Below are 16,695 nucleotides of genomic sequence, written 5' to 3'. Positions count from 1 at the left end.
CAAATGGAAGGGAAATGCTTGCATCCGAACTATGAAGTCCCTCACTTCACTTAAAATAAACTAATTAACAGAACAGAAAGCATGTTTTCAAACTGTTTTTCCCATTAAGAAGTTCTTACGATTTTAACAAATCTATATTTTGATCCTAAAATTATAAGATAGCATTCCTTGAAACCTCAAGGAGAGAAAATTTTCATATATTGAAACAGAAGAACTTATAAAAGTAATAATTAAAAAATAGGTATGTGACACATTCAATACAAGGCCTATTCCTGTTTCTACTGGCTGCAACAGCATTTCTTTTGGTAGTAAAGACAGTAGGGGACTCTGGCCATCATGTCAATCCTATAAATAGCACAACTTGATTTAATCTGAACCCTTCTAGATTCACGTGATTCATGGTATGGTGAACTGGTTATTGCTATTTTAAAATTTTCTGACTCTTCCACTCTGTCCTAAAGGGAAACAAAAAAACCTTTCACTTGATACTGTGGCATATGGTATCAAGTATACGGTATCAAGTATATGATATCAAGTGTATGGAAGGGGGTTGCTCTTAAAGAATCTCAGTTTTGCCTCCAGTTGCAAACCAGCGAACAAATACTTTAGTTCATGGGACAACTTCTGCTTTCCATCTGTTAAACGCCTTGCTGAATCATAGATGTTGTTAATCTATACACAGTGTTCATAAAGCAGTCAAATTTTAAGTCACCAAAAATCATTTTTGGATCTGTTCCTTTGAGTTATGGCATCGACACCTAGATGAACAGGAACAGAGTTGGCTTCCGCTGTGTAGTAAAACCACTGAAAAACAATACTGCCGTGAGAGAAATGGTTTCCTGGGTAGAATTTAGTTGGTTTTCCTTCTACAGTCTTCTAAAGGCTTCTGAAAGCGTAGTCTTCTAAAGCAGAGCATTTGCACCACGCAAAAAGGCGCTACATTTGCAGCTTGTTTTGCAGAATTTCTGTTTATAATCAGTGGGCTTTGGGGGTTAAGTGATTTGAAGTCATTTTGTGTGAAGTAGTTGTTAGCATAGTGATTGTGCTTTTAATATGATCACTTCAATGTACACAATAAATAAATGCCTTGAGCTATTCCATTTGTTTCTAAATATCTCTAAATAATATCTATATATTTCTTGTATGCATAGCTACTAAACCCCTTTAAATACGTTTTTGCGTTATGTCGAATGGATTGATCATAAAGAAACATTTTGACATGGAAAAATAGGTTACAATAGAACAATTATCATAACTCTAGCTAAAGTTCATATTTTTTTAGACTAGATTCTTTTCCCTCTTGCTCCTTTCAGAAATACGCATTTTAAAAAATTGGTTTCCTTTGGTTTGTTTGTTATTTTATTCCTAATGCTTCTCATCTGCCATCTAGTAAAGGTCATAGAAATATTAATGTACTTCCAAAGCAAGAGGACCAAAAAGCTTTGCTTTCAACATAGCTTAGAGTATGGGGATGCAAATTGCAAAAAATCAGTGGCCTGTATCTTCTCACAGAATTATTTAGTAATGAATATACCAAGTGAAAGAGAAATGTCTGTTGGGTAAACAATACACATAAACAACTTCATGGTAGGAAAATAATATGATATAAGAGGCTGTGGTGATCCTAGCCTGAAATCTTGAAAATGACTGGAGAAAATAAGGTACTTATAGAGAAGAAAGAAGCTAAAAGCATATAATAACTGGAAACTTTGTTTTGTTTCGCTGTAGATGGAAATATTTTTTATTTAATAAAAACAATTAAAAATAGAAAACCATCATGACCAAGCAGGCAATTTGTGTTGCTTTCAGAAATTATTTGAGAGATAATGTGTGATTTACTTGGAGAAGTTTGGCAGAGGAGAAAACGAAGTTTAAGTGGGGTATTCCCATCCGCTGGTGGCTAAAACCTCCTTGTTTTGGGTCTCAGCATCTCTCAGCCACTGCTGTCTTTCCTCTCCCCCCAGTTATGCGGGACTCGATACCCTTGTCTCACGCTTTAGAACCGGACCCTGTGTTTTCCCCAGCACACGGGAATACAAAGCAGCCCTGCAAAGCGTGTATCGAGCCATCGCAGAGGAGATTGCTCCCAAAATACTGACCTATCTTGCGCTGAGGCAGGGCAGCTGCTTATCATCTCATCCATGGCCCATTTCTGCTTAGAAAATATAATTGCTGGCTTTGTAGTAAGGAGTGAGGACACCCCTTCCCTTGCAAATACTGTTGTGTGACATCTAATGACAGTAAGAAGTCAAGACTGCCTCTTCTCTGAAAAACAGCAGCTCTGAGATCAGCCTAAGGAAATGTGTCTCAGTACAGGCCGAGAAGGCAAATAGCCACCCAAATCATCCCCTCATTTACTACATCTAATTTATGTTGGGGGTTTCTCTGAGAAACAGGAATCAGGCCTAAATGTAGTTGCTTATGGGATCTGACAAAGCCATTGCTGCTGCTGTGTGCTCATTACTTAGTCTAGTAATGAACATGCATAGTATGTTTATGACTTACATATATATACACACATGTAGGCCTTAAAAGTCAAAGGTCTTTAGGCACCCACGTTCCACTTACTGGTGGTTTTGTTTGCCTGCATGTGAAGCTTTGGAGCATCGCTTACTCAGTAGCTGGGTAACATTAGAGCACCCTAAGTGGTGTCCTTCTCACCATGGCTTATACTGCAAACCTCTGACAGTGTCCTATCTCTGCTACCATTAAAAAGATAATAATCAGGTTCCATCTTTAGATAAAAGGCATTGTATGGCTCCTTGTTGTCAGTCTGCGTGAAACAAATCTCTATGTGTAAATGATATGTACACTCATTAATTTAGGATTTTGCCATGAATTTCTTCAGCATTCTCAGGATTGGAATACAAAATGAAATTTCCAGGACTTCCTAATAAAGATCTAAACCACACAAGTAGCAGTATGAAGGAATTCAATGGAACTATTCACATGAATACAATTACATTTGTGCAGCTTCTCTCATCTTTCATGTGGCCCTTTGATTCAAGAAATTATCCCTGTATAACAAAGTACTTACTTACAGACAAAGCTGAGCACAAGCACCTTGCTGGCTGTCAATTTTAGAACAGCATACACCTTGCTAAATCCTGTGGTGTAAACCTTCTCCTTTATATCAATGACCACTAAAAAACCTATAGATCACTCGCTTAACACCACTTAAACTAGTTAACTGTTTCGTTGCTGATAGGAAATCTAACAATATGCAAATATTGCAGTTTTTCAGTAAAGCAAAGATGTATCTATTAAATCCAGACATATCCTTCAACAAGAACCTTTGAGTATTCAGTTAGTCCATTACTTTTAGTTAAAAAAAAAAAAATGTTAGACTTACTCCCTAAAAACTGAACTAAGTTTCTTACAGGACCTCTATGCTTTTTGAAGAAAGAATGTCCAATGTATTCTGCAGAGGGTGAAAGTAAAACTCTCAGCTGATAAAATTACTTGCAGCTTTCTGTCATTTTCCGTTCACCAGTGACTGCCCGTCAATTCAGGATAAAAAGCCTACCCAAGATCGGAAAGAAGTCCAGTCCAGTTAACCAGGCACAGACCTGAGAGTTAGGGCTTTCCAATTTACCTACATCATGCTCTCAGTTCTCTTTACCTTCATCTCCTCCACGCACACACTCTTTTAGTATGGGGATAAGAACACCTTGTTTTGTAAAGAAGGATAAGAGCACCTTGCTTTGTAAAGAAGTAAGAAAAGCAAGGAGGAAAAGGGATAGACATAACCTAAGTGCTCCTACTATTATTCTGTATTGATATTAAAATGCGAGCTGATTTCTTTTCCTGCAAGCTCCACATTGCTCTTGCTGTTTCTCCGTTTGTCTAATTCCAGCCCTAACCTGAAGAGTTGTTAGTGTGAAATCTCACAGAACTTCCTAGCTCATTTCCATATTTTTTTGCTGACAGCCTTGCGTGGGACAATTAAATAATTTGGGTAAGCAGTCACCCCAATCAAAATATTTTCCAGTTAATTAGCAGATCAGATATCAGTGAAAAAAGCATATAATTGTATTAGCCACCATCAGTTTGACACAGTAAATATGCTAGTAGGTACACATCTCAAATAATGACACAGTCAGCAGGCTGTAAATCAAACTAATTTACGCTTAAAATAATTAGAGAACAAAGGAGAAATGACTGGAATGACTGAAGATTTCATAGAAGGCAAGCCACATCACAAATGTAAGTGATTAAAAATAAAAGTCTTAATGGCAGCCTTGATAAAGCTGCCTAAATGCAAGGTAACTCAAACTATTTACCTTATGAGTAAACTGGACAATCTCCAAGCAAAAAACAAAAAATACAAAAATTAAAAAGCGTCCACTAACCTCAGTGCTATGTAAATCAGGCTGCAGCTTTCTAATGGCTAAGGATTAGGTGCATGGAGGACAATATATGCCTAAAGCAGAAGTCATGTGGGACTTAATTACTCAAATCAAAAACTGAGATTAATTGTCCTCCCCACAATATACATCAAGCTGCACAACTGCCAGCGCATCCTGAAGTTGACCCTTTGGCCTGAAAGTTCCCTAGACACTGAGGTTGTGTCCCCACTGCTGAATTAAAACACATCAAGGGCCACTTGATGGCACTTGGGTCAAGTGAATGGCCAGTATTTGTACTGGTAACTCAACAAGACTCCAAAACAAGGATGCCACCAGTAAGAACTGGTAACTCCTGCGAATTTCTGAATTTATATCTGAGATGGTTTTGGGTGGGTGGAGAAGAATGCTGTTTGGCATGAAGCAAAAATATGCCAGACACCATGCTAAAAATCGAGTAGTAGAGCTGGTCCAGTTGTACAGTCAGGAACAGTCCCCAGTGGTGTTTAATTTGCTCACATAGACACAGCTGCAGAAATTTGCTTCAGAGCTTGCACAGAATTACCTGACACAGTGCACACATAAGCCAGATCAAGTTCCAGAAACCAACAGTAGCAGTAAAGAAACAGTTTCCCCAAGCAGCCTGTCCCCTGTGAATTAGGATATGTCCTTGGGAAGAAGAGATATGGGTAGGATTCACAACTGCAGCGGGAATAAGATGGCCATAAGCCTCAGAAAAGAATCATGGAGTCATAAAAAAATGTAGTTTGGAGTGGAGCTCTGGAGGTCGTCTGTATAAACCCCCTGTTCAAACTGAGGGCGACGGTGAAGGCAAGCTACTGGTTCTGGGCCTTGCTCAGCTGGATTCTGAAAAATCTCCACGAATGGAGACTCCGCAGCCTCTCTGGGCAACACAGTCCCAGTGCTTCCCAGCTCTCCCTGTGGGCATCTTTTCCCTGTATTGTCTTTGTTACAGTTTGTGACCATTGCTTCATGTCACTTGGCTTTGCACCTCACAGAAACCTCTGGCTCTTCTGTAACCTTTACCTGTTAGTTGAAGACTGCAATTACACCCTCCCATCTGACTCCTTCATGCTAAAGTAACCCAGTTCCCTGGTCCTCAGGCGGTGGGAGGACTCCAGCCCCACGACCATCTCTGTGGCCCTCCCCTGGGCACTCTCCAGTTTGTCAGTAGCAACCTCCCCTATCTCCAGGCATCTTCTGTCTCTTATGGTTTGTCCAGCCTTGTTGAATCCTGGAAGCCAGGAGACTACTGAACTTCCATACTACATAAAGGAGAGGTGGGAAAGAGGGAGGAAAGAAGGGAAAGGAGCTTCCACAGTTTGTTTTTGATTAGAAAGTCCCTTGCAGACTTTTTTTTTTTTGTTGTTGTACACACTATACTCCTCAGTAAACAATAGGGTTTTATACAAAGACAGTAAATATGCTGGTACGTGTGTGCATGTGCGTGTTTATATATATGGATACATATGTGTGTATCTCCCACTGGCTGGGTTAAAGTGGCTACACACCAAGTGTTTCAGACAGCCCAGCTGCAGGGTTTTCACCCGCGCCTGCGGCTCCTGCCTCTCCTTAGGCACTCTTTCCCGCATTCCCTTTTTCTAAATTAGGGTTGTGGTTTACCCTATGAGATGGGGATACCTCAAAATTTTACCCTGTGCTACCTTTAGGGCACTTTCGCTCTTTTTCTGGTTTGGCCCCAAGTGACTGCTCATTATAAGAGAATTTACATACATATTCGTTTTTGCACTGCCCTGGGAGCAGTATGTTACCTTGCAACCCTAAACCCCCCTCCCCAGCGGCAGTTCTGTAGCATGGATGCTATTTTTCAGCCCAGGACAGGGTATCAATTGACTTGCAACAACTAACCTCCTTCCGTACACTGCTCGCTGGCAGTGTGCTATGAATTTCCTTTGTATCAGCTATGCCTCGCTGTAATTTACCTTTCAAGTGGGCTAATGAAATGCAGTGCTACAGTCCAGCTGAATTAAAAAAAAAAAAACAAAAAACAAAAAAACCCAACCACCACCCCAACCACCCCAACTCTGGAGTACTGAATAGCAGAGAAGAAGAATCTAATATGACAGAGACAGGCTCCTATCGTATTTGTAAAAGTTTACCAGGAAGGAAATCCTGTCAACTTTCAAAAGTTCCTCATCTATCCAGACATTTCAGTTAGAGCTGTGTTTTTGTGTATAATAAATTGCTTCTAGTTGGCTGAAAATCATTTTTTAGCTCTTATCTCTGTGATCAGTTACCTCTGCTGTTCTTTAATGGCCTTCACCTCATTATGCAACTAGTCATTAAAAGCTTAGTATCCAGTACAATGGTAGCTTATGTAAAGTGATCTATGAGAGCTTTATATAGGCTTACCAGCCGCAGCCTTAATTTTACTCATTCGTCTTAATTTTTTGTAATCATTTTTTGTAAAGAGGGTATAATGTCAGGCATGCTTCCCTGCTACTGACAGATCCAATCTAGCAGATAATTACCATAAGGAAATTGATGCTTTAGTGTGCAGGGGAGAATTTAATTTACTCAGACATCCTACAGTACAATGCATTCCAAAAGATATGAGGATTTAAGTTTTTAAGAAATTAAATTTCACTATTTAACATGATTACTTATGTTGAACATCATTAACTAGCTTTTTTTTTAACTGTTTGATATAATTACAAGAACAGTTATTTGGTCTAAAATCCAGAGTCATCTTTAAATAAGGGTTAAGGATCCATGAAATACAAAAAAGAAGGTTGCATTCTTTCTCTACCCCTGTCCAACACCAGCCTTCCAGCAACAGCATTAAAAAATCTATAGAGATTAACTGAGCCAATGCATGAACCATAGAGCTTTTTCCAATGATGTTTTAATAGATCCTTTGTTATCAGCCCATTCCACCTCAATTCCATCAGTCAGGAAAGACTCTTTAGTCCTATTCACAAATACAAATTGCTTATAATGTTTCAAAAATGATAGAACCATGAAGGAGTTGCTGAGATCCCAATTAAGCAAGGTGATTAACTTATGTTTAATTTGGGGCATTTCATTACTTCAAGAGAAATCCATGGGATTTAGAATTAGATTAATTTAATTAAAACTGTTTACTCTCCATGAGAAAGCATTCTTTCTAACCTACAGCACATATATCTTGCAAGCAGAACACACAGAGCACAACTAGGAAGGCCCAAAAGGTTGGGTCTTTTGAAAAACAAAATTTTTAAATCCTGAAAAGCTTTCCTCTATGAAGTCCAGAAGCTTTGCTTTGATCACTGGACTTCCTTATTAAAATATTTCAACCAGAGAACTAGAGCAATGGAATTTTGTAAGCCTGCTCTTTTTTCTTCTTTGTTTGAAGTTTTGCTAAATATTTTAAGACAACTTTTCCTTCTTTCTGTTTGTCATGAGGTTGTACAGTCAGAGAACAAAAAATACAAAACTGTCAAGAGTGTATGACAAGTGTCTGCAAGTTGCAGGATCTACCAATAGAATTTGAACAGCATCTGCAGGTACCTCATCCTCATTAACTGTTGCACAAACAGAGCTAATGCTGGTCTAAAATATTCTCTTAGGACATGTTTTTCATTCCGGATTAAAGTGCCCTCTCCAAGGATAGGAAGCCCCTATCACCTGACACTCTAGAAATTATGCTGGCCAGAACCTTGACTGGCACCCCATTAGGAGTGCAGTCAGGACAGGGGGGGTCTTTGCTTTAGGCTGGAACTGGAGAAAGCCCACGGGCTCCTGACCACTCACAGTCCGACGAGCATTTCTAGATGGTACAGAGGACTTCTGATCAGACAGTGTTTTCTCTTATTCTTTATTATTTAAATAAAAGACATTTAAAAGAAAGAAAGAATTATTTCAGTAGGGATAGAATAAGGCCAACCATTGGTGCTTCAGATAATCTACTTGAAAATAGCTTCTGTCTGTCTTTTCTTAAAACATATTTGTCAAAGGCACACTTTTCATATTTGCAGAAGAGAAGCTAAGAAACTGTAAATAGGAGGAGGGAATTATATGACTCAGTATTATTTCTAAAATAAAAGGTAAAACCGTGCCATTTTTAGTTACAGCCATAGATACACGATGTAAAATGGAAAGATCATAATGTCAGCAATGACATCAGTGCTTACTTCGAAGCAGTTGTTTTTTAGAAGAACTGCACTTGTAAGAATGCTCCAAAATGCAGAAAAGGGCCAGTCAATAACAGCGGAAGCACAAAGGATATGATGATGTGCTCTTATGCAGCCTGAAGGGACTGCACATCACTGGCATCAACATCTCTCTCAGGTCACGGCTTACCTGGGGGGAGCAGCTAACAGGGATGGAAGAAGCAAGAGGGAAAGTCAGTGGCTACAGCAGACATTGCCTGCTGCGGTGCTCTGGTCAGGTTATTTCTCTTCCAAGTGAGTAGATCCACTTACACTGGAAAATATTTTCTTCTCACTTTTTAACTATGATCAAGCTTCTGCTAGCAAAATTATTCTACAGAATTTCTTAAGAAATTAAAACTATCAAAACCCCAATACTTTAAAAGGAATTATTTCACTTTCTGAAGCTTGCCATAAGTCCACCAGCTTACATAGAAGTCCCTTGCTCTGAGAAGAGATCCTGCCTGGTAGATATCTGCCTAAACACTGAGCTTGTCTCGTCTGTGCTTCAGAAAGGGGGGCCTGGGCAGCTGAGGAGATGAGCAGTTGGGGGAGGTACCTTTATCATCTGTGCAGACACACCAAGGCTTCTCTCCCACAGGTGTTTACAGACTTTAAGAAATCCCAGACCTAAAACTTTCACAATAAGTAGAGGAAAAACTATGAAATTCAATGGGCCCTCAATTGGTATCCCTAATTGTACTTCCTGAATTGTTTTCTACCTTAGAGGGTCTGGACAGGAACTCGTCTAGTGCATGGCATCCTAGCTGTGCCTTTGCCAGGCACTGTATTGCCTGCTCTCAAACATGTGATTCTCTATAGGCACCTTACAAACTTACATATACAGTATCTGTATGGAGCACAGTGCACACTTCTACACACTTAGACACATTTTTACTATATATATGTATAAACATATATATAAAACTATACATAGTGTAAAAAGTATGTACTTTATACACTAGATATATAAAAAAGTATTTAAACACACACTTCAGCTGTTCACTACAGCATGCACAGACGCAGGTTGCTGTCAAGTCCAACCCAGCAGCCTTTGAGCCTAGGAAATATTCTGCTCCTTTATAAGACTCCTTTTGCGATGATTTTTTTTTCATCTTACACCATCCCCAGAGCTGTGAAAAAGCGGTAAGGTTTTTTTAGTCCGTTTTAGGTTTTTTTTTGACAGAGAGAGGTGTGTTTTGCTTTCCCCTTATACTCAGAAGACAGTTTTACCTCACATTTCCAAAAAGTTGTAGCTTCACACAGAGGCCAGGCATGGAAATTTTTAACCTGAAGGGTGAAAGTTTGAGCGAGCAGTTTAGGTGGGTGACTGAGAAGAGTGGGTTAGAGTGGAAATTATTGCACAACATTAACAGAGACATGTAGGGGGATACCACTCCTGTAATAGACTGGTTTATTAATGAGAATATGTAACGGGGTATGCTATACCCTTTCAGCATCTAACAAAAACACTAACTTCCACCAAAAGATAATCAGAGACCATTTTTTAACTTGGTGGGTGCCCTTGTCATCTTTCTTCCTTTTTTCTTTTTTTTGGCTAAAAGAGCGAGCAGTTTGATGTCACTTTTTTTAGTCAGAGAAGGAAAGATGACATCCCCTACACCTGCACAGAGCTAGGACAGGACTCCCAGGGATTTCCATGGCAGAGCTGAGTCTCACCTCTCTGCCTGAGGTCTTTGGGCTGCTGGTGTTCAGAAGACATCATGATATCGTTCACAAAACAATCCAACAAAGTAAAAACCTGTGGTGCAGGGATATCTTCGGCTAGAGCCATGTGAGGCAGAGCCTGTCACTGCATGCTGCAGGCAGCCAGGGTCATGTCAGAGGGAGCGCTGTTTTGGGTGGAATATGGATTTGAAAGGCAGATTTGGCAACTATGAGAAAGAGAGCTGCCTCTCACTCAGGGGAGATGGGCAGACAGCTTCTTATCTTGCTTCTGTGTAAGGAGACAGCAAATATGCTGGCTCTAGGATAAGCTCCCTCCTGCCTTTCTGCTACGCTGCAGCCACACAACTCACCCTGCAGGCCCCTGGCTCCTGGGGAGGTGTTGGGACAAGCGCACAGCCGTGGCAGTGACGTTTCACCGCTGCCGCCTCTGGGTCAGTACCACAACTGGGGCACTGTGAGACCACCTGGGCTCTCCTGCTGCCCTGGGGGGAGGCCATTTTGCAGCAGTTACAAATCCCATGCTGATCCCTGCTCCCCTCAGCGGAGTCCCTGTAAAATGATGTCAGGGCCCCGAAAGCACTAATGGGTCTTAATGGCCCTGAGCAGCCTCATCTGGAGCCTTCACCCACCCCTATGCCCACAGGCTGGGGCTCCATTGCAGGCACCCAGCCTGCCCTGCGCTTCTGCCCCACAGTGAGCTCAGGCCTGTGGGGCCTGGCTTCCCTCTGTAGCAGGCCCCAGCAGGGCTGCCCCTCGGGGGTCTGTGCCCAGCTCTATCAGGCACAGCCGCCACCAGGCCCTGGGTGGCCTCATCCTCCACAGCTGCGCAAAGCCAAGGCGCAGTTTGGGGGGCAGCAGGTGAGTCCCTGCCAGTCCTCGCTCAGGTGTGGTGGTGCTGGAAAGCAGAGGCTTCATCCCAAGCAGCACAGATCTTCAAGCTGTCCGAAGGTATGTGCTTTATATTGGTTTTTTTTAAAGTATGGGGCTGTGAAAAGGTTGCTTAAAAGTTAATATTAAGTTAGTCTTAAAAAAAAAAAATATTACCCTATAACAGATTTTTCCTTAAGGCTTTCTCTGAGTTAAATTCATTTCAATTCTGGTTTTCTTGTCATTAAGTAAATGAGTTTGTGGCTTTTGATTTAATAATTATGTTTTATTATAGCTGAGGCTGTCTGATATAATAGAGGATGGGCTGGGTCTTTTTTCTTCAACTGCAAACCCTGTGCTTTTCCCGGAGCCTTCTGCAGCAGTTGTGCCAGGGCAGCGCCGCCATTTTCCAAAGAGGCAGCAGTCGCTGGCCCCCATTCTACAAATAATTATGCATGGGCTTACCTTCATGATGTTAGAGGTTTCTGTTAATTGCAACAATGTTGCTTGTTCCAGTAAATATGTACATAAGCAGGCCTAGCAAATGGCTAGATAATGCTCTTTTCTGATATTTTGACTTTGCTGGAGAGGAAGAGGTGAGGGAGAGGGGTGGCCCCAGTGAGGCTGCAGGGTTGCCTGAGGGAAAGGAGCTTTCCCAAGTGCTGGGGAACCTCAAGATTGGGACCCGTTGCTGCTTTTCTCCATGACATTATCAGCACAGCCAGGCTGACAAGCCTTCCCGTGCCATACAGTTGCTCCAGGAAAAACCCCCGGAGCGGAAAATTCAGCTGTGCCCCACATTTGACTTAGCCTTCATCCCTGAACTGCAATTACTTGTCTGCAAATTCCCTACTCAAGGAAGAAGCAGTAAGGGAAGATCGAGGTTTGGGGAAGGACAGGAAATGAGCACGCCGACGGTGTGGGAAAGATTGCAACCAAAGCGGCAAACCTTGTCAACTTTGAGAAAAAGGGAGATGCGGTTGGAAAATACAATGACTGGAGGAAGAAGTGGAGATGAGGATAAAATGACTGGTGAGAGCAGCGGAACGGTAAAGGGAAGGGGTGTAGAGGTGCATATGAGTTAAGGGGCAGAGCACAAGTATCTGTTTGTCAAAGAAGAGAAGCAAGTGCCTGGGTGTGTAAACAGGTAGGAAAGGACAGGTGCATGGGGGTATTAGGTAAAAGTTTCTACTAAGGGCAAAGCCGAAATTTGGGAATTTTCCATGGCTTTATAAATACGTGGTCTTGGGTTTGCAGAAAAAATAAGAAAAGCTATGGAGAAACTTTGCTACTACTGAATTCATTGATAACCAATAAGTGCAGAGTCGGGTAAATACTAACCACCTGAAAATCCCACACACATTATCTAGAGATAACTCTACTGAAAAATTTGAGAGTCCCTCCCCGCCACTCCTCAAACCAAAACAGAAAAAAACCCAAAACCCCAGCCTCACTAAGTTGTCTGAAATGTCAGGAAGCTAGGCACAGGAGCTGGTTTGGGGTTTTGTTTTGTTTTCTACTTTGGACATTAGCCTCAAGAGGTGGAGGAAAAGAATATCATATAAGAACTGAAACTGGAAGAGACTGCTTCTGTCCCAGTAACCACCATACTGTTTGCTATCAACATCTATAGTAACTTGTATGCTTACTGTTCTGAACTCTGACAGTTGATATGAGCAGTGGGTTATTTGATTACCACCTTGCTATTTTTAAGTATTCTTTTTCATGAATCAAAACACAGGCTATTAGAGACTGAGTAGTCTTTTTTTCCAGGCATGCACTGTAGTTAGGAGCTGTAAAAAGAATTGTTCAGATAAACGCTATGACTAATACTTGGATGTAAGGTAGATTTACATTGTTGTGGCCTAAAGTCTTACCTGTTCTTCTTCCAAAGACATGACTTTAAAATGATGACAAAAAAGCCTTATCAAGAGAGGTCTGTCCTTATTTAGCATTCTTATATCCAGATATATATTCCGATTTGTTTGTGTTAGAACTTGATTTAATTCCAATGTGGCCAACCAGCAGAAAGGCTGCTGCTGACTTCAGTGGGCTTGGAACAGGCCCATTTGCTGGCAGGTAGATCAGGTACTTGAACCATGCCTACAATGAAATCAGAGCCAAAAGTATAATATCACACCATGATACCAATTGATAAAGATGACTGCCCAGCTAGTTTCTCACTAAAGTCACAGAATTCAGGCAGTGAAATCCCTGTAGCAGTCAGTCTGCTGCAAGCTGTGCAAGTAAGTGCTGTGGTTTGATATCGAGTGGGGGGAGAAGAATCAAACTAGTGGATTGGTAGCTAGGTGCTGGAGAGTGGACAGATAACTGCTTAGGATAGTTCTTCCAAAGAAAACTCAGTTATTTTTAAAGTAAATCCATCTTTGTAGCAAAATAAAGGAAAAGATAAAAAAACCTACTAAAATTCTCCTTGCTTTCTATTTCTCCTACTACTTCCCTTTTATATGGCAATTCACTCACACTTACATTCACTTTCTTCCTCTTCTATAAGCAATTTGATATCCCAGTGATCTGTTTTTAGATGTCTTGTTTTCTAAGAAATTTCCTGCAAGTGAAGAAATTAAAATGAATCATCATAGTCTTCAGTTTGCAGATACCTAAAAGCACATGGAAAGGTTTCTTGTGTGAACTCAAGTCAATAGTTTAGAGCTTGATAAGAAAGGATCTAGTAAATGAATGTTTAATCATTTTATATTTAGTAGCCATTGAGATTTCTCCCCAACAGAGGCTCCAGGCTGGTGAGACATCTGACCCATTAATATTTCCCTAGTCCATTGAAAATGGAACATGGGATTAAGACAGCTTTAGATACAAACTGACCTATGGTCTGATCAATAAGGGACTTTCACTAGAGAAGCAGGTTCAAGTCCTCACAGATGAAGAAAACTTTCACATTCTGAAAGAATCCTGCAAGCATTTAGTTACAAGTAGGGTTGCTCACCTTCTGCAGAGGTGCTTGGTTTAGATCCCTAATTAACAACTAGGTAATGTATTCTCGAGGTGGCGGGTGGGGGGGGGGGGCAAGGAGGTTTTCTCCTTGTAGGAAAAATGCCTCATGCTCTCCTAGCTGGGGCTGTAGCTGCACTCCCCTCCTTGGCAGTTTTTGCATGTGCATGCTCTAGACAGCTGCTGGTTCTTGGGGAGGTGCCATGCTTGAGCACTTAACTTCTCTGCATGTATTGTGTAGGGATTTTGAGTGCCCAAGTCAGAGCAGTAAACTCTGCTAGATTGCAAGGTGAATGCGTTAGTGCTTTTGTTCTGCAAATTTAGCCTTTTGTCTGTCTGTCCTAATTCTCCATCTAGGGATAGAAGTACTTTCTGGTATCAGGTATTTTTTTGAGAGATCCTGATTCCTTCCTGGGGGCTTTCAAACAAAAACTAGACTACAGATGTAGGATATATGTCCCAGATAGTGACTCATTCCAGTTAGGTACACAGTGAGGACTAGCATGCAGTTTTAAATATCAGTCATTTGTATCTAGCAATGAATATTTCTAGTTTCAAGATGACTAGCATAAGGGCATCTGTGTTTCATTCTAGAGCAGAGAGAATCAAAGAAATATAAAAGAACAAGAAAAAAAAAAGATATATTTAGCCATAACTCATTTGTGTTCATTTGACTATGAAAAAATTACACATTTATGCAAAGCACAAATGGACAGGGCCACCCAGCTTCACAGCTGACCTGAACTGGCAGGGCTTCCCCTGAAGCTGTTTTGATAAGCACCTTGCCTTCACATGGCATGCAAGAAGGGATCATACGGGATCGAGCTGGTTTGCATCCCTCCACACCAGACTGCTGAAGAAAGCCTGCAACTCAGCAGTTCCCTTCACATCAGAGGAAGCCTAGGTTGGAGTGGAGCCAGTAAAGTAGCTCTGTTGTGCTGTCTGTCTGGCAAAAAAGGGGCCATGGCCAGAGAAGTGCTGTATAAAGAAGATTTCTTCCTACTAGCAGAATCAGTCAAGCCCAGAGCAAGCTGTATGGACTCTGTGCGCTGCCCCTGGGACGTGCTGTGCGTGATCACAGCTCTAGCTCTGCCTTGATTCAGTCGAGCTCAAGTACCCAATGCCACTGTAACCAAGTCAGCAAAATGTCAGTCAATGTGGGCTGTACAGATCTGCCTGAAGTCCCAGGGGCAGCCAGAGCCAGCCTGTGCTAGAGGCTGTGCTGTTGTTGCGGCACTTCTAGGCTGAAGCTGTCTTGGTTAGGTCAGTCCATACTAGGGGTCTGTATCTCCATCTGCAAATGCAAACATGCCCTGCGAGTTGTTAGAGGGGCTGAGGAGCTCCCTTATAGCAGCAGATCTGGCCTAATGTCAGTTGTTTCTCCCAGCTGTACTCTAGCACGATTTGACCAAAGGCCAGAGCCTACACTGCAAAATCTCAGGTGTGCTGGAAACATATTGCTGTATCAGAATGAAGTGTACTCTTATGTTTTATGATCCCAGTTTCAGTGTTGAAGAAATCTAAAATTTTTGTTTTATCTCCGAGATTTGTCTTTCTTCTTTGTCATTGTGTTTGTTCTCGGTAAATCATAGGAATAGAAGCTCTTGACGATGAACTTATCCTTCATAGCTTTTAAATACAAGTTTCCTGAAGCTGCCTCTCTTTTTAAGATCAACTTGACATAAATTCAGAGCTCACAGTGAACAGTGTAGTGTTTTCTTTCTGTATATATTGAACGGGAGAGAATTAATGAGGAAAAGCATAGCTAAAAGGCTTGCTGGGACTTTTATCGGAAACTTATCTAAATTTTAATAGTAGAAATCTTTCAAAATCCTGCTACCTACTGAGATTCTCACTACTTCCTTCTTTCAAACAGCCTGATATATTTCTAGAAAAATCCTTCCCACTGTATTTTTCACATACACTTCCTATTCCAAACCGAAAAGAATGTGGCACAGATTTCTTCTTGATAAGTGTATGCACAGGCAAGTTCCTTGGCCTCCCTTTTCAGGGAAATCTCTGCCTTTGTTTAAAAGCACATGTTCTCTGAGCAGATAGTCAATCATGTTTTCAGGGTGCCATCTGCACTTTATCTCATAATTCCAGGAAGGGATGAGGTACACTTAAATATTTCTGTAAAACTTTCAAAACTTTAACATATAAGACTGTCAGGCTCTTCTGTCAGTGAAAATTTGAGATTTTTCCACTTACAGAAAAATGCATTTTATCCTAGGGGTCTGTAATGAAGTTTGATTTTTTTTTTTTGTCATGTAGATAAGTATAAATGATAACCAGAAGTACAACCAAACAAAGAAATAGATTCATATCTCGGCACTCAGAGTACTTGATCTGAATCCAGCAGATTCAAACACCGTGGTCAAGCCTTTGTCCTTGGTTAGACTTACATTTCATCCAGAGTTTCTTGGTGCTCTGTATTTATGACAGAATGGTGATAAGAACCTCTGCCTCTGATACTGACCTACCTCTGCAAAGCAGCTGTTTAAAATAGTTACTCTCACAGCATGTGATTTGGGGGGAAAAAACAAAGAATGGAATCTTATCAGTTGAGAATTTTATTTCTTTTATTTAAAGAAGGCTTTGCTGTTATTGAACCTATATATACATATATAAATGCAATTTCACAATGCTTC

This window comes from Nipponia nippon, unplaced genomic scaffold (assembly GCF_047370975.1).
Source record: "Nipponia nippon isolate SJK-2023a ecotype South Korea unplaced genomic scaffold, ASM4737097v1 scaffold_1, whole genome shotgun sequence".
In the NCBI taxonomy this organism is placed as follows: Eukaryota; Metazoa; Chordata; class Aves; order Pelecaniformes; family Threskiornithidae; genus Nipponia; species Nipponia nippon.
This window is presented reverse-complemented; position numbering follows the sequence as displayed.